This window comes from Vombatus ursinus, unplaced genomic scaffold, assembly GCF_900497805.2.
Source record: "Vombatus ursinus unplaced genomic scaffold, bare-nosed wombat genome assembly UNPS02009062.1, whole genome shotgun sequence".
NCBI classification, from domain to species: Eukaryota; Metazoa; Chordata; class Mammalia; order Diprotodontia; family Vombatidae; genus Vombatus; species Vombatus ursinus.
In genome coordinates, this window is record NW_020948840.1 from 18,365,189 (window position 1) to 18,389,776 (window position 24,588).

A 24,588-nucleotide genomic window follows, 5' to 3' on the forward strand; every position below is an offset into this window, starting at 1 on the left:
ACACAGAGGAAAGAGAAATGGATTTGAAATTGAAGGACCTGGGTTCAAATCTCATTTTTACTACACACTGCAAGTCACCTAATCTATCTGTGCCTCAGTTTTCTCATCTTTAAAATAAAGTTGTTGGATTAGATAATCTCTAAGGTTTCTTCCAGCTCTAAATCTATGTTTCTATAATTTACATTTTCGTACTATGGCATTCTCAACTGAAACTGCTCTCCCCAAGGTCTCTACTGTTCTCCCAATGGCTAAATCCAATGACTATTTCTCAGTCTTCATCTCTCTTGAACCCTCTGAAGAATGATGTTCTGACCACCTCATCCTTCTGAATATTCTGCTTTGGCTTTCATGAAACTGCTTTCTCTTGGTTCTCCTCCTACTTGAGTGTTCCTCAGTTTCTTTTGCAGGATCATCACCCATGCATTGCTCTCTGTATGTAGGAATACCATAGGGCTATTCTGGGATCACTCTTCTTTTATCTCCACACTCCTTCAGTGATATCATTTGTTTCTACAGTTTCAACTACCACATCTCTGTAGGTGACTCTCAAATCTACATATCCAACCCTTTTCTCCCTTCCAGAACTTTGGTCTCTTTTCATCGACTGCCTGCTATAGATCTCTATCTGGATAGGTCAACAAGCATTTGTTAAGTGCCTACTCTATGTCAGGCACTGTGGTAGGTACCAGGGATACAAGTACAAAGAAAGAATGAAACAATCTTTACCCTCAATGAGCCGGTAATACAGGCATCTCAAGGTCAACATGCTCAAAAACTGAACCTCTGTGTAGTTTACATTCTAGCAGATTGTATGTTTATGTAGTGTTGGATCTGTCCTGTTATCCTAATTGTCTTTGTCCTTCCTCCAATGCCTAGGACAATGCTTTGTACACGGTAAGTACTTAATAAATGGTTCTTTGCTGAATGGATAACAGGGAATGATCTTCACTGGGGTTTCCTGCTAATGAACAGTAAAACAGACATAGCTCTTACTTGAGGAACCACAGGAGTATAGATTCAGAATTGGATGGGACCTTAGAAATCATCTGGTCGGGGCAGCTAGGTGGTGCAGTGGATAAAGCACAAGCCCTGGATTCAGGAGGACCTGAATTCAAATCCGGCCTCAGACACATAACAGTTAGTAGTTGTGTGATCCTGGGCAAGTCATTTAACCCCATTGCCTAGCTAAAAAAAAAAAAAAATCATCTGGTCCAATCCAATCCCCTCATTTTACACATGAACAAACCAAGGTCCAGAGAAGGGAACCTGTTTGCCCAGTGTTGTCTAGGATGGTAACAACTGTGAGAACCTGGATTGAGCTGAGGCCCCTTCTCTCCACATCCAGAGTCAAGGGCTCAGTGGCCTCTCAGCTGGATAAGTCAAGAGAGCGTCTATAGAGAACTTTAAAGTCTGTAAAATGTTTTTCATATTTTCTCATTTGAAATGTTTATGATCCGTAGGATAAACTATGTTCACATTGAAAACTCCTTGTCATGCGGGCATGGGATCTGCAAATTAGTTGGGAAACTTAGGTTCTAGTACTGGATTGGCTGTTTCAATGAAGAAGCTGAACTAGGTCTTTTAAGACCCTTAGAGCTCTTATGTTCCACATCTCTATGTAGATGGGGAATAGAAAAACAGGTCTCTGACTTTTCCCTGCTACCAATCTGCTGCCTTTTACCAGAGCTAGAATTTGCTTCTCAGTAGACACAGCAATACAATAATTAACTTCAGCCCTTGCCGCGCAAGAAATAAGACTGGGGATGCTACACTTTTAAGAACTCAGCTCTCTTCTGTGCTCCCAAACTCCACTTAGCAATTGTATACTCTAGAAACAATGGTTGAGATGGTCATGAAAGAAGTTGTTAAGGTTCCCATAGTCTATGGGGCCTCTCTCCACTCTCAGGCAATTTAGTTTCCATTCTGGCTGTGCCTCCACAGTTCTCTGCTCAGAGATTGCAACATGTGTCTGAAATTGGCACGTATTTCTACTCAGGGCATAACCTAAGGCATTACTGCATCAGCAGACACCTCGTTCTTTTAATAAAAAATAACAACAATAATAAGAATAATAATCTGCCTTTATGGCTGGCCTTTCATCCATGGATCTCAAAATGTTTCACAAATAGTAATTAATTCTTCTTTGCAGCACTATGAGGCAGGTAGGTGTTAACATCTATACTTAACAGGTAAATCAGCTAGCTTCAGGCCATGCATGCAACAGCAGCCTCTGAAACAGAACTCTTATCTACCCTTCAAAGCCTGCAGGCACTCAAGTCTCACCTCCTCTGGGAAATCTTCCTTACTATACCAGACCAAAGTTATTTACTACTTCAACTGAACTATCATAAGATCACAGAATCCAAGAGTTAGAAAGGACTTCTGAAATATTTATTCTAAAGACATGAATCTTCTTTACAACATCCCCAGCATTAGGAGAAAACCATTAGTTTTCAAAAAAGTCCATTCCGCTTTTGGACAATTACTGATTAGGAAGTATATTCCTTACCTTGAGCCTAATACCAGCTGTGTTCTAGGGTCAAGCAGTACAAGTCTATTTTACTGTTTACATGACAGTCCTTCAAATGCCCAAATCACTCAAATACCTAAATCACAGGCAATTAGGTGGTGTGGTGGATAGAGTGCCAGGTCTGGAGTTAGGAAGTCCCCAGTTCAAATACAGCCTTCCTAGCTGTTACTTAATCTAGCAAGTTATTAACCCCTGTTTGCCGTATTTTCTTCATCTGTAACATGAGGATAATAATAGCACTAACTTCCCAGCATTGTTGTGACGATCAAATGAGATATTTGTATGGTGCTTAGTACAGTGCTTGGCACAAGGTTGATGTGACATCAATATTAGCTGCAATCATGATCATGATGATCATCATCTCATGTCCTCCCCACACCAGAAGTCATCTCTTAGCTAAAAATATCTAGTTCTTTCAATATATCCTTTTATGCACATATATGGTATTCTCATTATCCAGGTGACCCTGATCTGTATATGTACCAATTTGTCTACAACCATCCAAAAATGTGGAACTGGGCCACTATATCCCAGATGTGTTCTGACAGGGCAAAGGATTACAGTCCAATTACTTCCCTTTTCCTGAACACTATACCTTTTAGTGCACCCTAGGACAGTATTATTTTTTCTGGTTGCCATATAATACTGTCGGTTCCTTTTAGGCTTGTAGCCCACCAAAACCTCCAAGTCTTTTCCAAAGGAAAATAATCTAACCCACTTCTTACTTTATATTTGTGAAGTAGACTTTTAAAAATCTAAGTATAAAGCTTTATAGTTTTCCCTATTAAATTTCATCTTATTAGCTTTAGTTCATTAGTCTACTCCAGAGATTGGTGAAGACTATGATGCTTTCTCTATTTTAAAAAAAGCTTTATTTGTTTAAAAATATAAAATTATTCTTAGTTCACAGGTGAAACAAAAGATTGGGGAAGGCTGGATTTAGCCCACCAGCTGTAGTTTCCCAACCCCTATTCTAGCCTATCAAGATCATTTTGGATCTTGATTCTCCGTTCAACATGTTAGCTATCCTTACCACTTTTGCATGGCTAATATGACAAGCATGCCTCATTTGTTTTAATCCAAGACACTGATAAAAAAACATATTGAACAGGACAGGGCCAAATTAGATTGCATGACCTCCCTCCAAGTTAACACTGAACTATTAAGGATTACCCTTTGGGTCCAGTCATTCAAATAGTCCCAAATTTACCTGACTACATACAGTCTTCTATCCCATACCTCTCCATCTTGTCCATAGAGATTTTGTCAAATGCTTTACTGAAAACTAATGTTCACAGCTTCCCCTGCTCTACCAGTCTATTTATTCTGTCAAAAAAGGAAATGAGATCAGTCAGCCATGTCTTGTTCTTAACAAAGCCATGATGGTTTTTTCTTTCTAATATCCAAACTATCCCTTAAATAGTAATGGGTTCTAGAATTATTCGAGGAATCAAACTCAAGCTCACTAGTTTACAGTTTGTAGATTCTACCTTTTTTTTTTTTTTTTAAAGAAAACCAGGACATTTATTCCTCTCTGGTCTTACAATTCCTCTCCCCTTCTCCAAGATCTTTCAAATGTCATCAACAGAGGGAATTGTGAGAAGATGGCCAAATAAGGCAAGAAATTACCTGGCTCTCTCAAATTCTCCCCCAAATAACTTAAAATAATGCCTCAAAGTAAATTTTAGAGTAGTAGAAATAATTAAAAATTGGGGTAAAGTTGTCACCTAGCCTAAGACAACTTGGGAGGATGCTAGGAAAGATCTGACCTTCCAAGGTGGTGGTCTGGCCAGAGTGAAGTACAGATACTACTGGGCAGTATGTACTGATTCAACAAACAGTAAGCCCTGGGGATGGCTGTATGCAGGTGGTTGCATCAAGGGGTGGAGGGCAGGTAGTGTGGGAACTTTACTCTCATCAGAACCAGGTTAAAGATATACATCCACTAGGGTATAAAATTCTTCCTAACCCACAGAGAAATAAGAGGGCAAGAGAACAGGATAAGAGAGGGACTCATAGAAAGGTGTGCAGATTAAGAAAGAGGAGGACAAGATGACAGGATAAGGTAAAAGCTCTTAGAAGAGTGTGTGGACTAGGGAAGCAGTAGCCAGAAGTAAATTAGACTTGTGAGGAAGAGAGAGAAGGATAAACAGTGAGGAAAAATAGAATGGGGGGAAATACACAACCAGTAATTATAACTGTGAATGGGATGAATTCACCTATAAAACAGAAATGGAAAGCAGAATGGATTAAAAAAAAAAACCAAGCAGAATCTGACAATATGTTGTTTACAAGAAACACATTTTAAAATGAGAGATACACATAGAGTAAAAATAAAGGGTTGGAGTAGAATTTATTATGCTTCACCTGATGTAAAAAAAGCAGGAATCACGATCTCAAACAAAGTTAAAGCTAAAATAGATCTAATTGAAAGAGATAAGCAATGAAACAACATTATGTTAAAAGGTAACATAGAGAATGAAGTAATATCAACACTAAATATCTGCATCAAATGCTATAGCAGTCACATTTTTAAAGGAAAAGGCAAATGAATTAAGATTGAAATAGAGAGCAAAACTAGAGTACTAGAGGATTTCAACCTTCCCCTCTCAGAACAAGATAAATCTCATCAAAAAAAAAAAGAGAAAGAAAGAATCAAAGAAGTGAATAGAATCTTAGATAAGCTAGATATGACAGATAACTTGAGAGAATAGAATGGGAATATAAAGTAAAATATCTTTTTCTTAACGGTATGTAGCATCTTTACAAAAACTGACCAGATAGTAGGCCATAAAAACTTTATAGTTAAATGAAGAAAAGCAGAAATATTAAATGCATTCCTTTCAGATCACAACACAATAAAATGACATTTATTAAAGGACTATAGAAACAAAGATAAAAAATTAATTAGAGAGTAAATAACCTAATCTTAAAGAATGAGTGGTTTAAAAAAAAAGTCATAGAAACAATAAATTTATTAAAGAGAATGATAATAATGAGACAACACATCAAAACTTATAAGATGTAGCAAAATCTGTAATCAGAGGAAAATTTACATCTCTAAATGCTTATATCAATAAAACAGAGAAAGAACAGATCAATGAATTGGGCATACAACTAAAAAAGTTAGGAAAAGAACAAATTAAAAATCCCCAATTAAACACCAAATTGGAAATCTTGAAAATTAACAGTGAGATTAATAAAACTGAATGTAAGAAAATCATCAAATTAATAAATAAAACTAGGAGTAAGTTTTATGAAAAAAAAAAACAAAAAAACCTAAGATAAACCATTGGTTAATATGGTTAAAAAAAACAGAGAAGAAAACCAAATCACTAATATCAAAAAGGAAAAGGGTGAATATACCACTAATGAAGATGAAATTAAAGCAGTTATGGGGAGTTATTTTGTCCAATTATGTGCCAATAAATTTAACAATTTAAGTGAAATGAAAGAATACTTAGAAAAATATAAACTGCCCAGATTAACAGAAAATGAAATAGAATATTTGAATAAACCTATTTTAGAAAAAGAAGTTGAACAGGCCAAAAATGAGTTTCCTAAGGAAAAAGCCATCAAGACCAGATGGATTTACAAGTGAATTCTATCAAACATTTAAAAACCAACTAATACCAATATTAAATAAATTATTCTGAATAATAGGCAAAGAAAGAGTCCTACCACACTCCTTTTATGAAAAAAATATAGCACTGATACCAAACCAGGAAGAGCAAAAATTGAGAAAAAAAATTATAGACCAATTTCCCTAATGAATATTGATGTAAAAACAGTAAGTAAAATACTAGCTAGGAGACTACAACAATATATCACAAAGATTATACATGGTAACCAAATGGGATTTATACCAGGAATATAGGACTGGTTCAACTATTAACATGATTAATTATATCAATAACAAAAATTATAAAAATCATATGACCATATCAGTAGATGCAGAAAAAGCTTTTGACAAGACACAGCATTCATTCCTATTAAAAACACATGAAAGTATAAGTATAAATGGACTTTTCCTTAAAATGATAAGAAGCATCTACCTAAAACCACCAGCAAGCATTTTTTTGTAATGGAGTTTAAATTAGAAGTCTTTCCAATAAGATCAGGAATGAAACAAGGATGCTCATTATCACCAACATTATTCAATATTGTAGTAGAAATGCTAGCAATAGCAATAAGAGAAGAAAAAGAAATTGAAGGAATCAGAATGGGCAATGAAGTAATAAAACTATCTCCTTTTGCAGACCATATGACGGTATACTTGAAAAATCCTGGAGATTCAACTAAAAAGCTAGTCGAAACAATAATTTTAACAAAGTAGCAGGATATAAAATAAACCTATATAAATTATCAGAATTTCTGTATATCAACAACAAAGCCCTGCAAGAAGAGATAGTAAGAGATATTTCATTTAAAATAGCTATAGACAATATAAAATACTTGGGAGGAAGCCTTCCAAGACAAACCCAAGAACCATATGAACATAGTTATAAAACACTTTCTATACAAATAAAGTCACATTTAACTAAAAAAGAAATATTAATTGTTCATGGGTCAGCTAAATAAATATAATAAAAATGATAATTAATCTACTAAATTAATCTAATAAGAACAAGATTCATTTGGAAGAACGAAAGCTCAAGAACATCAAAGGAATTAATGAGAAAATATATATATAATAAATTCTAGCAGTGAGAGACCTTAAACTATATTATAAAATGGTAATTATCAAAATTATCTGGTACTGGCTTAAGAAATAGAATAGTGGATGAGTGGACTATAGTAGACATACATTACACTGTAGTAAATGATTATAGCAACTTCGTGTTTGATAAATGTAAAGATTTAAGTTTTTGGGATAAGAATTCGTTATTTGGTTAAAATTGCTGGGAAAATGGGAAAACAGTTAGGCAGAAAATAGGTATAGACCAATATCTTACACCACTTACAAGATGAGGTCAAAATGGATATATGACCTAGACATAAAAAGTAGAAGAACATAGAACATATTACTTATCAGATTTATGGATAGAAGAATTTATGAATATACAAGAGGTAGAGAACATTGTGAGATGTAAAATGGATAATTTTGATTATGTTAAATTAAAAAGTTTTTGTACAAATAAAACCAATGTAGCCAAGATTCAAAGGAAAGCAGAAAACTGGGAAAAATATTTTATAGACAGTTTTTCAAATAAAGGCCTCATATCTGAAATATCTAGAAAACTTTGTCAAATTTATGAGAATATGGGTCATTCCCCAATTGATGAATAGTCAAATGATACAAACAGGAAGTTTTTGGAAGAATAAATCAATTATATGTAGTCCTATGAATCAAAGTTACATATAGCCATATGAAAAAATTCTCCAAATAATTAGGGAAATGCAAATTAAAACAACCCTGAGATACCATTTCACGCCTATAAGACTGGTTAAGGTGATAGAAGGAGAAAATGATGAATGTTGGAGGGGAAGTAAAAAAATTGGGAGAGTAACACATTATTGGTGGAACTGTGAACTGATTCAACCATTTTGTAAAGCAATCTGGAATTATGCCCAAAGAGTTACAAAATTTGTATATACCCTTTGACTGAGCAATACCATTATTGGGTCTGTTTCCTAAAGTGATCAGGGAAAAAGGGAAAAGAATCTATATGTTCTAAAATATTTATAGCAGCACTCCTTATGGTAGCAGAGAACTGGAAATTGAGGGGATGCCCATCAACTGGGGAATGGCTGAATAAGCTGTGGTGTATGATAGTGATGGAATACTACTATGCTATAAGAAATTATGAGCAGATTGATGTTAGAAAAACATAGAAAGACTTACATGAAATAATGGAGAGTGAAATGAGCAAGACCAAGAGAATGTTGTACACAGTAACAGCAATACTGTTTGAAGAGTAACTGTGAATGACTAAGCTATCCTGGGTATTATAAATATTCAAATCAACTACAAAGGACCTATGAAGGAAGGTGCTACCCATCTCCAGAGAAAGAACTATATATACTATACTATAGAACTATGTATTATACAATTTCACATGCACATTTGTGTGAAATGTTGGCCTTCACTAGTGTGGAATTGGGAGGGAAACAGTTTAGAACGCAAAATGTAACAAAAAACATTATTTTTTTTAAAAAGGTCATCAACAACATTTTAGTAATTGTATCTTCCAGTTTTTCAGTTAGTTTATTCAGATCCTTTGACTTGAACTAATTAAGAACTACTAGGTGCTATCTTACCATCTCCTCACTTAACTTGGGTTTCTACTCTAACAATTTTTGTTCAATTCATCCCATTCCAAGGATTATTCTCCTTCGAAAATAATATAGAAGAGAAATAGAAGTTGAGTAGTTCAGCCTTTTCACTGGCATTCATTATCAGCCCATTCAAACAGCATTGATATCTCTACCACTCATTTACCAATCATATCACAGAATTATGGAATCTTCAATCTTTAGGGGCAGTGAGGTGGCACAGTAGAGTAGGGTCCTAGAGTCAGGAAGACATGAGTTCAAATCTGGCCTCAGATACTTCCTACCTGTGTGACCCTGGGCAAGTTACTTAACCTCTGTTTGTCTCAGTTTCCTGAGATTTGTAAAATGAAAATAATAACAGGACTTTCTTTGCGGGGTTGTTGTCAGGATCAAATGAGACAGTATTTGCAAAATGCTCAGCACAGTGCTTAGACCATAGTAGATGCTACATAAATGCCTTTCTCCCCCAAAGCATTAGGGGGACTTTACAGATCATCCAGTTTGGCCTCCCACACTTTTCTTAAAATCATCCCTGACAAGGTGGTCAAATAGTCTCTTCAAAACACTCCTAACAGGGAGCTCATTACTTAGTGTCACCTTCCATTCTATTTTTGAAGAGCTCTGATTGTTAGCAAGTTTGTCCATATTTTTTATATTTAACTAAAATCTACCTCCCTATAATTTCTAACCCTTTGTTTTAGTTTTGTTCAGTGAAACAAGAGAGTGAAGAACTGTTAATGTTCTGTGTGTGTATATATGTCTCATCTCCCCTTATAAAATTCTGATGCTTTTGCCTAATTTCCTCTCACAAAACTGTAAGTTCTTTGAAGACATGGTAATATAGTCCGTCCTTATGTCTGAATCCCTGGCAGGACCTACCACAGGCCTTTCCCACAGTAGGTATGCACTTGTTGGTTGTTTGCCTGAAAGCTAGAATTCCAAGGTCTCTCTGTTCCCTACAATGCAAGGCCAGGCTGACTCTCTGACGTCACTCTTTAGGCATTCTTTGATCGTGGTTTTTATTTCCTTCTCAATCCTGGCCCTCCGATCCCTACCTGCAGTTGTTTAATTTCTTCAGGCAACTTACTATCCTAAAGAAGCAAATCCCTAGGTTACTATGGTAATATTTTGGACTGCATCTCAGACAAGCAAACATAGCCTCCCTTCCCATACCTCTTTCACACAACTGCAAAAGCTTATGGGGTTACCAAGAGTCCCTGCTAGATGCAAGAATGTACTTCCATTGGTTTTTACTGATAAGAGTTTCTTGGTGTTTAACTTGAAAAGAAGAATTATCAGCCCTAAAGGTCTGGTTTTTTTTAAGGCATTTGGGGTTAAGTCACAGCTAGTAAGTCAAGACCCACAGCCAGGGTCACACAGCTAGTAAGTGCCAAGTGTTTGGTCTGAGGCCAGATTTGAACTCAGGTCCTCCTGACTTCAGGGCCGGTGCTCTATCCACTGTGCCACCTAGCTGCCCTGAGGTCTATTGTTTTGCTGTGGTAGTAGCAACACCAATCAAATGAAAGGAGTGAGACTAGATGACAATTCTCATCTGAAGAGTGTAGGATAAGATGAGTACCCTGAATTGGCAGGGTTTAAATGAGAGAATTTGTTATGTTTATTTACTTTTAATATCTGGATTCTCTGGTGAAGTGAAATGTTCCCTGGAGTAAACAACCTATTTAAGAAATCTTTTGGGGCTCTCAGGGTACAAAATAATGCCAGAAATAACTTCTGAGTGAGTGGTTAATTTACAGGAAGAATTTTTCTTTCTGGGATTCAATGAAAGAAGACTCCATTCGTGTTTATTTAAAACCTGCTTTTTTTTGGGGTGGGGGTGTAAAAGACCGGTGGTTTGTATGACTGTAGGGTTGATGTGCATTCATCATTTTATGCTGGTTTCACAAAGTGGCTCCCATTATTTGGCCTACAGTCATTGATGCAGGGTTGAATTTTGGCGTGGGTCATCCCTAGAAATCCAGGAGAACCTTAAGGGAGGAAGGGTAATCCTGGTGAAGGTTCATAGGTTCAGAAATGAACTAGGTATTCCAATGAATTGCAGAACCTCAAAGCTGGAAGGAACCCTAAACTCCTATTTGAAGAGGAATCACTTTTACAACATCTTTGAAGGGTGCTCATCCCATTTCTGCCTGAAGACCTTCAGTGAGAGGAAACTCACTATTTTCTAGCTCTTGGACAGAACTGAATCCTTTGTAGAGACTACCTGGTCCACCTCAGAACTCCATACCTACCCTCTTTCCCCAAATATAGCAAAGGTTTTTCGGCCCAGATTTATGCTTTGGAAGCTTTTGAGGGCCACTGAGGGGTGCAGGCTCGAGGTAGAAGTACTATCACATGATACTGCTCCTGGTATCTATGCTTCACTACAGAGGAAGTTGACAAGCTGAAAATCCTGTGAGATGCTGAGTGATAGGAATAATAAAGCTGATGGCAGGAGATGACACTGGCTGAAAGTACAATCCAAATGGTGTAGGACAGATTATTTTTGAATTTAAAAATTATCACTCATGGATGAATGAATTTCTTTTAGGCCCAAACTAATCTTTTTCAGGTACTTGGCCTGAAGTTCCAAGTTAATTTGCAATGCTATTATCCCAATGCCATTTAGGTAATCAAACAAAATTTAAGGAGTTGTCAAGTTACTATGCTTTCAAAGAGAAGCATAGAAAGTTAGGGCAGGAAAGAACTTACAAGATCATACCATTCAACTCTTTCATATTACTGATAAGGAAACAAGGACCTGGAGAAGTGAAATGATTTGTCCAAGGTCTCAAAGCTGGTTAGTATCATTTAGTTTCTTTCCTGCAGCCCTCATGACTCAGTTCAGCGTTCTTTCAACTAAACCATCTTGTCTTTCCCTATATCATAACAGCACAGTAGCATCAAAAGAACTGCATTTTCATTTTTGTTTATTTGCTATTTATTACCTTGCCTCCACCAAAATCCTATCTCCTCTGATGCTATATGCTGGCATGGCGGTAATCCTGAGTCCCTGAAGACTGTGCTGGCAGAGAGTAAGCTATGGCAAGGTCTTACCAATCAAAAAGGCTTTAAAGTTGGGTGCGTCAAAGGATTTTGTGTCTATTATGTGAGAATAAGCTAAGTTCAGGGAGAACTTTGTTAGAAGGCTGGTCATCAAGTAATGTACTTTTTCTATTAGAGCAATTCATGAAGCCTTTCTATTTACTCAGTATTCACTAAGCTGCAGAGAGGCTGTGACCTATGAATGGACAGTGATCAAATTCATGGTCTCTTGAGGTACTGATGTCACCCTGATATAAACCTCTTCATTGCATAAAAGTTTATGGCAACACAGAGGGTTTTGCCTTATACTCATAAGGGTTAAAAGAACCAAATTACCAGTAGCAAAAATGAAAAGGGTGAATTCACCACCAATGAAGATGAAATTAAAACAATTATTAGGAACTATTTTGCCCAATTATATGTCAATAAATCTGACAATCTAAGTGAAATGGAGGACTATTTACAAAGATATAAATTGCCCAGATTAAGAGAAGAGAAAATAGAATACTTAAATAACCCTTCTTTAGAAAAAGAAATTGAACAAGCTATCAATGATCTTCCTGAAAAAAAATCCCCAGGACCAAGTAGGTTCACAAGTGAATTCTAACAAAGATTTAAAAGAATAATTAATTCCACCACTATGTAAACTACATAAACTACAGACTATTTGGGAAAACAGGAAAAGGAGGCCTACCAAATTCCTTTTGCAACACAAATATGGTGCTGATATCTAAAGCAGAAAGAGCAAAGACAGAGAAAGAAAACTATAGACCAATTTCCCTAAAGAATACTGACATAAAAATTTTAAATAAAATTTTAGCAGGGAGATTACAGCAATATATCACAAATATCATACAATATGACCAAGTGGGTTTTATACTAAGAATGCAGAGATGGTTCAATATTAGGAAAACTATCAGCATAACTGACCATATCAATAACAAAAACTACAAAAATCAAATGATTATTTCAATAGATGCAGAAAAAGCTTTTCAATATACAACACTAATTCCTATTAAGAACATCAGAACACATAGGAATAAATGGAGCTTTGTTAAAACAATAAGTAGTATTTATATAAAACCATCAGCAAGCATTATCTGTCATGGGGATAAGCTACAAGTCCTGCCAATAAGATCAAGGGTGAAGTAGGGATGCCCATTATCACCACTATCATTCAATATTGTACTAGAAATGCTATATATAGCAATAAGAGAAGAAAAAGAAATTGAAGTAATTAGAATAGGCAATGAGAAAACAAGTCTATCACTCTTTGCAAAAATTATGATGGTATACTTAGAGAATCCTAGAAAATCAACTAAAAAAACTACTTGAAATAATTAACAATTTCAGGAAAGTTGTAGGGTATAAAATAAACTTGCATAAATCATCAGCATTTCTACATATTACCAATAAAACCCAGCAGCAAGAGATAGAAAGAGAAATTCCATTTAAAATAACTGTAGACAATACTACTACCTATCAAGACAAACCCAGAAACTATATGCACACAATTGCAAAACACTTCTCATACAAATAAAGTCAGATTTAAACAATGGAAAAATATTAATTGTTCATGGGAATGCTGAGCCAATATAATAAAAATGACAATTCTACCTAAAGTAATTTATTTATGCCATACCAAACTACCAAAAATTTATTTTATAAATTTAGACAAAAAACCCCAATTTATCTGGAAGGACAAAAGGTCAAGAATATTAAGGGAATATGTGAAAAAATGTGAAGGAATGTGGCCTAGCAGTACCAGACCTCAAACTGTACTACTAAGTTGTAATCATCAAAACAATCTGATACTGGCTAAGGAATAGAGTAGTGGATTAGCAGAATAGATAACATATTGTAGTAAATGTCCACAGTAATCTAATGGTTGATAAATCCAAAGATCCAAGCTTTTGAGACAAGAACTCAATATTGACAAAAATTGCTAGGGAAACTAGAAAGCACTTTGGCAGAAAGGTATAGATCAACATCTCTCACCATGTATCAACATAAGGTAAAAATGGGTACATGATTTAGACATGAAGGGTGATAACACAGGCAAATTAGGGAAGCATGGAAAATTTCACCTGTCAGATTTATGGATAAGAGAAGAATCTATGGTCAAATAAGAGATAGAGAGTATTACAGGATGTAAAATGGATAATTTTGCTTACATTAAATTTAAAAGGTTTTGCACAAACAAAACCAATGCAGCCAAAATTAGAAGGAAAGCAAGAAACTGGGGGGAAATTTTACAAAGTTTCTCTGATGAAAATCTCATTTCTCAAATATATAGAGAATGGAGGCATATTTGTAAAAACACAAATTATTCCCTAATAGACAAATGGTCAAAGGACATGCACAGGAAGTTTTCAGAAGAAATCAAAGTTATCTATAATTATGTGAAAAAATGCTCTAAATCACTATTGATTAGAGAAATGCAAGTTAAAACAACCTTGAGGTACATACTTACTGGATTGGCTAATATGACAGAAAAGGAAAATGACAAATGTTGGAGGAGATATGGAAAAATTGGACACTAACGCATTGGTGGTGGGGTTGGAACTGCTCCAACCATTCTGGAGAATTTGGAACTAATCCAAAGGGCTATAAAACTATGCATACCTTTTGATCCAGTAAGACCCCTACTAGGTCTATATCCCAAAGAGTTCAAAGAAAAAGGAAAAGGACCTATATATACAAAAATATTTATGGTGGTGGCAAAGAATTGGAAATTGAGGGCTGCCCATTAATTGGGGGAATGGCTGAACAAATTGTAGTATATGATTTTGATGGAATACTATTGTGCTATAAGAAATGATGAGCAGGATGGTTTCAGAAAAACCTGGAAAGACTTATATGAACTCATGCAAAGTGAAGTGAGCAGAACCAGGAGAATATTGTACATAGTAACAGCAATATTGTATGATAAAAAGCTGTGAATGATTTAACTATTCTGATCAAGACAATGATCTAAGACAATTTTGAAGGACTTATGATGAAAAATGTTATCTACCCCCAGACAAAGAACTGATGGAGACTCAATGCAGATTGAAGAATACTTCTAAAATTTTCTTTATTTTTCTTGTTTTTTTGGATCTGTTTTCTTTTGCAACACGGCTAATATGGAAATATGTTTTGCATGACTTCATACGTATAATCTATATCAAATTGTTTGCCTTCTCGAGGAGGGCGAAAAGGGTAGAGGAAGAGAGGGAATTTGGAACTCAAAATTTAAAAAAATTAATGTTAAATTTTTTTACACATAATTGAGAAATATTTAATGAAATGGATAAACATATATTGGGAGGAAAAAGGGGTTAAATGGTTTTCTATCTGTTCCCTTATTCCTGGTATATGTAAAGCATGTAGCAGTAATGATGGACTGGGCCTGAGACAAAGAGGCTCCAGCTCCCCATGGCTCTCCACCCTCTCCTCCTACTCCCTTCCCCTTGAGACTACTGGGAACTGCTGGTGGATTCAGAGAGAAAATGCCAGGTTGTGAAGTTTTTGTAAACTACCCATATGGCTGGCACAAATACAATCTCTCAACAGGAACATGGGTGTTGGAATCTGACATCACCATAGCATAACACAATCTATAAAGGACAACAGTCCTTTATATATAGATAGATATAGATATATAGAGCTCTAAACCTGTATTTTAATAATGCAACAGCATAGTTATGTCACCAAATACATGGGTAACAGTGTAGCCTGATGTTGACTAGGTCACTGTCCATTACCTTTGTTTCCTTGGGTTCTCACTCATTTCTTTTGATTCAAAGACATTGCTGGCACTAGTTCTCTGATATTTAGCTATTTGGAAAGCCATGTGCATTCCTCAAATGAGGCCACTTTTAGTCCCAAAGTTGGCCCCAAAAAAAAGTTTGAGCTCTCCAAAATAAGCACCTGAATTAGAGTCTACATATTTTACTGAACATAATGCCAAAAGTACACATATTTAGCTGCCTACAAGGCATCTTGTTTCCCACACCGAGCCACTATTCTGTTTTCTGAATCTAAAAAAGGTTATGGGGTTATTGGTTGGGGTGACTGGGGACCAATTCTGACTGGCATTCCTGGAGTCACTGCCAGCCAGCTGAATGACCATTTCAAGTACATGGGAGAGGCCCCAAAACTGGCTCAGTTCCCTTGGGACCTTAAGAATTAGGCCCAAGTTGGGCTGCTCTGTACTTCTTAAGTTTCCTGTTGGCGGAGAGCAGAGGGAGCCCTGAAGAAGGCCCTTAGAGACTTCTGATATATAGTAAGTATGTAAAGGGCATTCATTGTGTTCCTTTTAATTCTCTGTGATGTCCCCTGTATAGATATGGTCATATATAATCAATGGAGTATCAAGGAGTGGACTATATAAGTGACAATCATATTCAGAAGAACAAGATGTGCCTTATGAGACTGGGGGGTCATTAATAAAACAAAGTTCATGGCTCTTTTTTTCAGATATCTTTTCTACTTTCCTTCTTTTCTAACCTGGGTATCCGAATTCCCCATTTATGCTTCATTTAATTCCTCTCCTTTTTCTGCACCTATGGCAGCTAATCATTTCCTATCTCCGATCATTTCATTAAGGTTCTTCTTAGATGCAGAAGTCTACACAGACACACAGACATGGTGCTCCATACGCACTCTTTGCTCCCTTTCTTCCTACCTGCTTCACCCTGGCAAGTTGCTGTTATATGCCAACAGGTCACCTGGCTTTCTTTGAGACTGATCTCTCCAAGGCCATTTCTATGTAGGTGGGAAAAGCTGTTACGTTATAGCAGAAAATGCCATTGAATATTTGTAGGATTTTGGAGTTGGAAGGTACTATGTATATTACCTGTCCTGATCAATTCTGTTTCACTATGGTAGTTTTTCAAAAGTGATCACAAGAGGGACTGGATATAGGAAACAAATGTTTTCTTTTGATTTCAATGGTGTAGAATATGTCATCATCATGTTTTCCTTTGTTAATTATGGCACCAATGAAAGAGTCAGAGTGAATCATTAGCTATTTAAGTAGTTCTTTATGTTCAGAGGATGAACATAACAAAGTAGTCTGGCAAACCCAATATGGTGATGATGACAACAAAAACATAAACCCTTACAAAGTACTTGGAGTTTACAAAACATTTTCACATCCATTCTCACTTGAGTCTTAGGATAACCCTTGGACAAGGGACGGGAGATTTTTTCCAATTTTTTAACATTCTTATTTAAAATTTTGAGTTCCAAATTCTCTCTCTCCCTCCTTCCCTCCTTTCCCCCTTTCCTGAGCCAGTAAGCAGTCAGGTATAGGTTATATATGTGCAATTACGTAAAACATTTTCATATTAGTCATTTTATACAACAAGACTCGAATAATAGAAAAAAATGAAAGAAAGTGAAAAATACCATGCTTCACTCTGTATTCAATCAATATCAGTTCTTTCTCTGGAGGCGGATAGTGTGCTTCATCTTGAGTCCTTTGGGATTGTCTTGGATCATTATATGGCTGAGAATAGCTAAGTAATTCACAGTTCTTCACCAAACAATATCCCTGTTACTGTGTACAATATTCTTCTGGTTCCATTCACCTCACTATGCATCAGTTCATGTAAGTGTTTCCAGGTTATTCTGAAATCATTCTGCTTGTTATTTCTTACAGCACAATAACATTCTATTACAATCATATGCCACAGCTTATTTAGTCTTTCCCCAATTGATAGACAATCCTTTGATTTCCAATTTTTAGCCACCACAAAAAGAGCTGCTATAAATATTTTTGCACAAATAGGTCCTTCCCTCCACCCTCCTTTTTTGTAGTTTAATGTATTTTAATAGCAAACTTACAGGAACAGCACAGAAGACAGACAACATTAAAAATATGTACTTGCATGTAGGACAACTCAGTTAGAAAAGTATAGTGAATGGATGGAATCTACCGTATGATAAAAATGCTACAAACACCATTTGGTTGCCGTCAATAAGAAATTTACTTTTTAAAAAAATCCAAGTGCTGGCATTGTCCAGAAAAATTTAACAGGTTTATTTATAATTGTTATAAAGTTGAATTGTTGCAACTTACTCACAGAAACATTTTTTGGCTGCGTTAATGCTTTATGTCCTCGTATTTATATTCAAAATTCACACACAAATGAAAATGGAAAAAAACTTGCCAATACCTGATTCTGTCCCCTATTTTTCCATTTGCAATCATATACTTAGGTACCTTTTGATCCCATGGGGAAAAAAGATCAAACGTTCAGAACTACCAATAACAGGAAGAAGAGATTTTTTTTTTCTGTTTTGAGAATGAAGAATGTTTCCCATCATGAGAAGCACACTCTCCATATATGTGGCATGCTAGCTGGATATCTTTTGGCATGATTGTGACGCATTTAGCATGGATAGCACATAGGTTGCTGTCCTCAAACAGGCCAACCTGATAGGTTTCACTTTCTTCCTGCAAAACACCAATTCTGCACTCTGGAAGCACAGATCTGTTTTGAAGTCCAGAGCAATTTCACGTACTAGATGCTGGAGGGGAAATTTAAGAATCAGAAGTTCAGCGGACTTCTGATAACGTCTGATTTCATGGAGAGCCACAGTACCCAGCCTGTAGCAATGAGGTTTCTTGACCCCTCCAGTGCACGCTTATGAGCAACTTTTGTAGTGCGCTGCTTCCTGGGGGCTTTATCACCAGTGGATTTATGGGCAGTTTGCTTGATATGAGCCATGTTCCTGAAGACTTCTCCTTATACACCCCCCTCCTTCTGGCTTGGGCTGGGAGAGCAAGAGGTGGCCTTCGTGCTGGAGAGTTATGGCAGTGGCAGCAGCTGTTGTGAAACTCCCTTCCTCCCTTTTTTTATGTCTTTGGGATATAGACCTGGAGAGGTATTGCTGGATCAAAGGGTATCTACAATTTGATAGCCCTTTGGGCATAGTTCCACATTGTTCTCCAGAATGGTTGGATCAGTTTACAACTCCGCCAACAGTGCATTAGTGTCCTAGTTTTCCCACATCCCCTCCAACATCCAATATTTTCCTTTTTTTGTCATATTAGCCACTCTGATAGATGTGAAGTGGCAACTCAGAGTTGTTTTCATTTGTACTTCTCTGATCAACAGTTATTTAGAGCATTTTTTCATATGACAATAGATAGCTTTGATTTCTTTGTCTGAAAACTGCCTGTTTATAACCTTTGACTATTTATCAACTGGGGAATGACTTGTATTTTTATAAATTTTACTCAGTTCTCTCTATATTTGAGAAATGAGGCCCTTATCAGAGGCAAAATCTGCCCCCTAGTTTGCTGCTTTCCTTGTAACTTTGGTTGCATTGGTTTTGTTTGTGCAAAACCTTTTAAATTTCATACAATCAAAATTATCTATTTTACATTTTGTAATACTCTGTATCTTCTCTGGTCCTAAATTCTTCCCTTATCCATAAATCCAACAGATAAACTATTCATGCTCTCTTAATTTGCTTATGGTATCACCCTTTATGTGTAAATCATGTTCCCATTTTGACCTTGTCTTCGTATACCGTGTGAGATATTGGTCTAACCTAGTTTCTGCCATACCGTTTTCCAGTTTTCCCAGCAGTTTTTGTCAAATAATGAGTTTTTGTTCCAAAAGTTTGGATCTTTGGATTTATCATATACTAGATTACTATGGTCATTTATTATACTGTAAATTGTACCTAATCTATTCTGCTGATTCACCACTCTATTTCTTAGCCAGTACCAGATTGTTTTGATAATTACTGCTTGATAATACAGTTCGAGATCTGGTAGGGCTAGACCACCTTCTTTCCCATTTTTTAATTGATTCCCTTGATATCCTCAAGCTTTTGTTCTTCCAGGTGGATTTTGTTACTATTTTTTTTAGCTCTATAAAATAATTTTTTGATAGCTTGATTGGTACGGCATTAATAAATTAATTTAGGTAGAATTGTCATTTTCATTATATTGGCTTGGCCTACCCATGAGCAATTAATATTTTTTCCAATTGTTTAGATCTGACTTCATTTGTGTGCAAAGTGTTTTTAGAGTTGTGTTCATATAGTTCCTGGGTTTGTCTTGGCAGTTAGACTCCCAAGTATTTTATTTTGTCTACAGTTATTTTAAATGGATTTTCTCTTTCTATCTCTTGCTGCTGGGCTTTGTTGGTAACATATAGAAATGCTGATGATTTATGTGATTTTATTTTGTCTTGCAACTTTGCTAAAGTTGTTAATTATTTCAAGTAGTTTTTTAGTTGATTTTCTAGGATTCTTTAAGTATACATTATATCATCTGCAAAGAGTGTTAGCTTTGTTTCTTCTTTGCCTATTCTAATTCCTTCAATTTCTTTTTCTTCTCTTATTGCTAACGCTAACATTTCTAGTACAATATTGAATACTAGAGGTGATAATGGACATTCTTACTTTACCCTTAATCTTACTGGCAAAGCTTGTAGCTTATCCCTATTACAGATAATGCTTGCTGATGGTTTTAGATAGATACTACTTATCATTTTAAGGAAAGCTCCATTTATTCCTACACTCTCTAGTGTTTTTAATAGGAATAGGTGCTTTATTTTGTCAAAAGCTTTTTCTGCATCTATGGAGATAATCATATGATTTCTATTGGTTTTTATTATTGATATGGTCAATTAAGTCGATAGTTTTCCTAATATTGAACCAGTCCTGCATTCCTGGTATAAATCCCACCTGGTCATAGTATATGATCCTTATGATATATGGCTATAATCTCTTTGCTAATATTTTATTTAAAATTTTTTGCATCAATATTCATTAGGGAAATTGGTCTATAATTTTCTTTGTTTTGGCTCTTCACGGTTTAGGTAACAACACTGCATTTGTGTCATAAAAGGAGTTTGGTAGGACTCCTTTGCCTATTTTCTGAAATAGTATAAAGTAGTATAAATAGTAGTGGAATTAATTGTTCTTTTAAATGTTTGGTAGAATTCACTTGTACATCCATCTGGCCCTGAAGGTTCTTTTCGTAGGGAGTTCATTGATGTCTTGTCCAATTTCTTTTTCTAAAATTGAGCTATTTAATATTTTATTTCCTCTTCTGTTAATCTGGGCAGTTTCTATTTTTGAAAATACTTATCCATTTCACTTAGATTGTTAGATTTATTGGTATATGATTTGGTAGATTTATTGGTATATGATTTGTTCTTTAACCCATTTGTTTTTTAAGATTAGATTATTTAATTTTAAATTAATTTTAATTTCTCTTTTCATTGTCCATTATTGAATGTAATTTTTATTGCATTATGATCTGAATAGGATGCATTAACTATTTCTCCTTTTCTATTTGGTTGTGAGGTTTTTATGTCTTAATACATGGCCAATTTTTGTGTTGGTGCCATGTATTACTGAGAAAAAGGCATATTCCTTTCTATTCCCATTCAGTTTTCTCCAAAGATCTATCATATCTAACTTTTCCAGAATTTTATTTACCTCCTTAACTTCTTTCTTGTTTATTTTTTTGGTTTGATTTATCTAGGTCTCAGAAGGGGAAAAACTGAGGTCCCCCAATAGTATAATTTTATTATCTATTTCCTCCTGTAACTCATTCAACTTCTTAAAAAATTGGTATGCTATACCATTTGGTGTATATATGTTTAGTATTGATATGACTTCATTGTTTATGGTATCTTTCAGCAAGATATACTTTCCTTCTTTATCTTTTTTAATTAGATCTATTTTTGCTTTTGCTTCGTCTGGGATCCTGATTGCTACCCCTGCTTTCTTTGCTTCAGCTGAAGCATAATGGATTCTGCTCTACCACTTTACCTTTACCCTTTGTGTGTCTCTCTGCTTCAAATGTGTTTCTTATAAACAACATATTGTAGGATCCTGCTTTCTAATCCGTTCTACTAACCACTTTGGTTTCATGGGTGAGTTCATTCCATTCACATTTATATTTATGATAACTTAACTGCTTGGTGATTCCCCCTCCCCCTCCTCACAAGTGTTTTACTTGTGATTACTGCCTTCTCCAATATACCCTCCTTTGTATTAGTTCCCCCTCCCCCTTCTATTATTCCCATCTCTTTTTACTTTCTTATAGGGTAAGATTTCTATATCTATATATAGATTTCTATATCTGACTCAGTGTAAATGTTATTCCCTCTCTGAACCAATTTTGATTAAAGTAAGGTTTAAACTTTTCCTGCCACCACCCCACCCATCTTCTCCTCTATTATAATAGCTCTTTTATGCAGGATAATTTTCCCCACTCAATCTCTCTCTTCCTTCTTCTTCCAGTGCAATATTCTTCCTCATTCTTTTATTTATTTGGGGGGGGGTATTATTTCATCAAAGTCACCTTATATACATGCCCTCTGTCTACATGTGTTTTCTCTTCCTTGTTTCTTTTTTACTTTGTTATGTTTCCCTTGAGTCTTGTATTTGAAGATCAAATTTTTTATTCTTTTAATTAGGATCTTTTAATTAGAAATGCTTGAAAGTCCTCTATTTCATTAAATATCCATTTTTCTCCCCTGAAAGATTACATTCAATTTTCCTGGGTAGGTGATTCTTGGTTGTAATTCTAACTCCTTTGCCTTCCAACTGACCATATTCCAAGCCCTCTGATGGGAAGATATTATTGATATCTCTAATTATTATTGATCATCATTTATAGATGAAGAAACTGAGGAACAGAGAGTTTAAGTGACTTGCTCAAGATCATATAGATAAGATCACAGGATAGAGGATTTAGAGCCAAAAGGGGCTTTAGAAGACATATTGTCTAATCTTATTATTTTACAGATGAAGAACTTAAGGCTCAGAGAGGCCTTTGAACCTTGCCCAAAGTCACAGAGGTAGCAGGAAGCACAGTCAAAATTAGAATCCAGTCCTTTTGCTCTTTCCAGGTGGAGCTGGGGTTTAAACTCAGGAAATCAGTTTCCTAGTTCCATGTTATTTTCTGTAATTATTTGCTGCTTTAACCACATGTAAAGGGAACAAATGCTCCACTTCATTCATGCTGATGTACTGTTGGAGTAGCAAGAAAAGCAGGCAGAAAATCACAGGTTACAAATCTTTCAAATGGGATTAGGAAACATGACCTAAATATAAAGCTGGGCTTGCAGAAATGTAATTATTAACTGTATGGTAAGTACATGTTACTAGTCCCTGATCATGTAGTGCTATAAGGGAGAGAAATGAGGAATTGGAAAATCATTGACACTTGCTCTGAATTGTATAATAGCAACTCTTTTCATTTCTATGGTGATGAATGGTTTATAAAGCACTTTCCTCACAACAATCATGAAAGTTGTGCAATTATTATCATTCCTATTTTATACTGGAGGAAACTGATACTCAGAGAGGGTGAAATGACTTACCAGGGTCACACAGCTAATAAATATTTGGAGTAAGATACAAACCCGGGCTTTTTGTGACACCAAGTTCAACTGTCTCTTAACTATCTGACTTCTTCAGGGCATAGGAAGAAAATGATTCTCTTCCAGTCAAACCTACATGTCTAACACTATACAAATAGCTGTGGAAGACAAACCCATTCGCTAAGGGTTCAAGAACAGGTTGTTTGGGTTGTCAAGCATTTTCAAAACAAGTTTTCATGGTTTCATGACAAGTTGTGGCAAGAATATGAAATGAGAGAGGCAGGAAGATCCCATGATCTCTGCTCTCCTTTCAAACAGGCAAATCTCTCTGTACAATCAGGCTGTCTTTCAGAGAGTTCAGATAAAGCTAGTCTTAGGGCTAATACCACCTAGCTGTTGACATCATTTAAATAAAATTATTCCACTAAGAACTGTTTGACAGCAGGACAATGATTCCAGTCTAGGAGGAATAGGTCAAAGTCACTCTTAAGCCTAAGGGCGCTGTTCTGTTCAGACCCACACCCTGCTTAGTTTTCATTTTTACCTCATGTTATGTGGACAAAGGTAAAAGCTATTACTTTAAGGTGGTTTCTTCATGTCAGTTATAGAATGCTTTGTGAGGGAGGGGCAGAAGATCAGGAAACTCATATTAATAGGGAGAAGGAACACATGACTCCAAGAGAAGGTCATTAACTTGTTTCAGTGATCACTATGCCATGTAGATCACAGAATGGTTGAAGAGACTGATAAAAGAGCACTGAAAAAGGGTCTATGAATACACAGCAAAGAGGTATTTCAATAATTAACAAGTGGTTTGGGACTGGGCACCTTTGTTTCAGAAAATGTAGGAAAAATGGTTAGGAATTATCTAAGTAGGATAGCTGGAAACATCTAAATTTTTTAGATAACTGCTCAAGAGCACACAGAATCATGAGGCATGAGTTCTGGTGCCAGTTCTGCTCTTAATTCACTTTCTATGTGACCTTGGGTGAGTCACATCTTTTCTGGGCCTCATTTTCCCCATTGATAAAATGATGATATTGGTCTATAGATCAAGGGTTCTTAATCTGGGATCTATGGACTCCCAAGGGGCCTGTGGATAGAATTCAGAGTAGTTTGTAAATTTAGATGGGGAAAAAAATTTGCCTCTTTATTTAAACTAATCTCTAAAGTTTAACATTTCCTTTTAATTATGAATGTAGGCAACAAATATTATTCTGGGGAGTCCACAGGCTTTACCATCAAGTCCATGTCATAAAAAAAGTTTAAGAAACTCAGGTCTATAAGACTGCTATGCTCCCCTTGGAGGTAGCATATGGAGCTAGAGGAACTGTATGAGGCTTGTGTATGTGCATATGGGGTACACATGGGCATGCTTGCCTTCCACTA

The 24,588-nt window shown here is 35.8% G+C and overlaps 1 protein-coding gene and 1 pseudogene across 1 annotated transcript in view; both read right to left on the reverse strand.

Annotated features, from left to right (window-relative positions):
- BABAM2 (BRISC and BRCA1 A complex member 2) overlaps window positions 1–24,588 on the reverse strand; it is a 583,899-nt gene that overhangs the window by 9,783 nt on the left and 549,528 nt on the right. The window lies entirely within an intron of this gene.
- LOC114034604 lies at window positions 18,102–18,570 on the reverse strand (annotated as a pseudogene).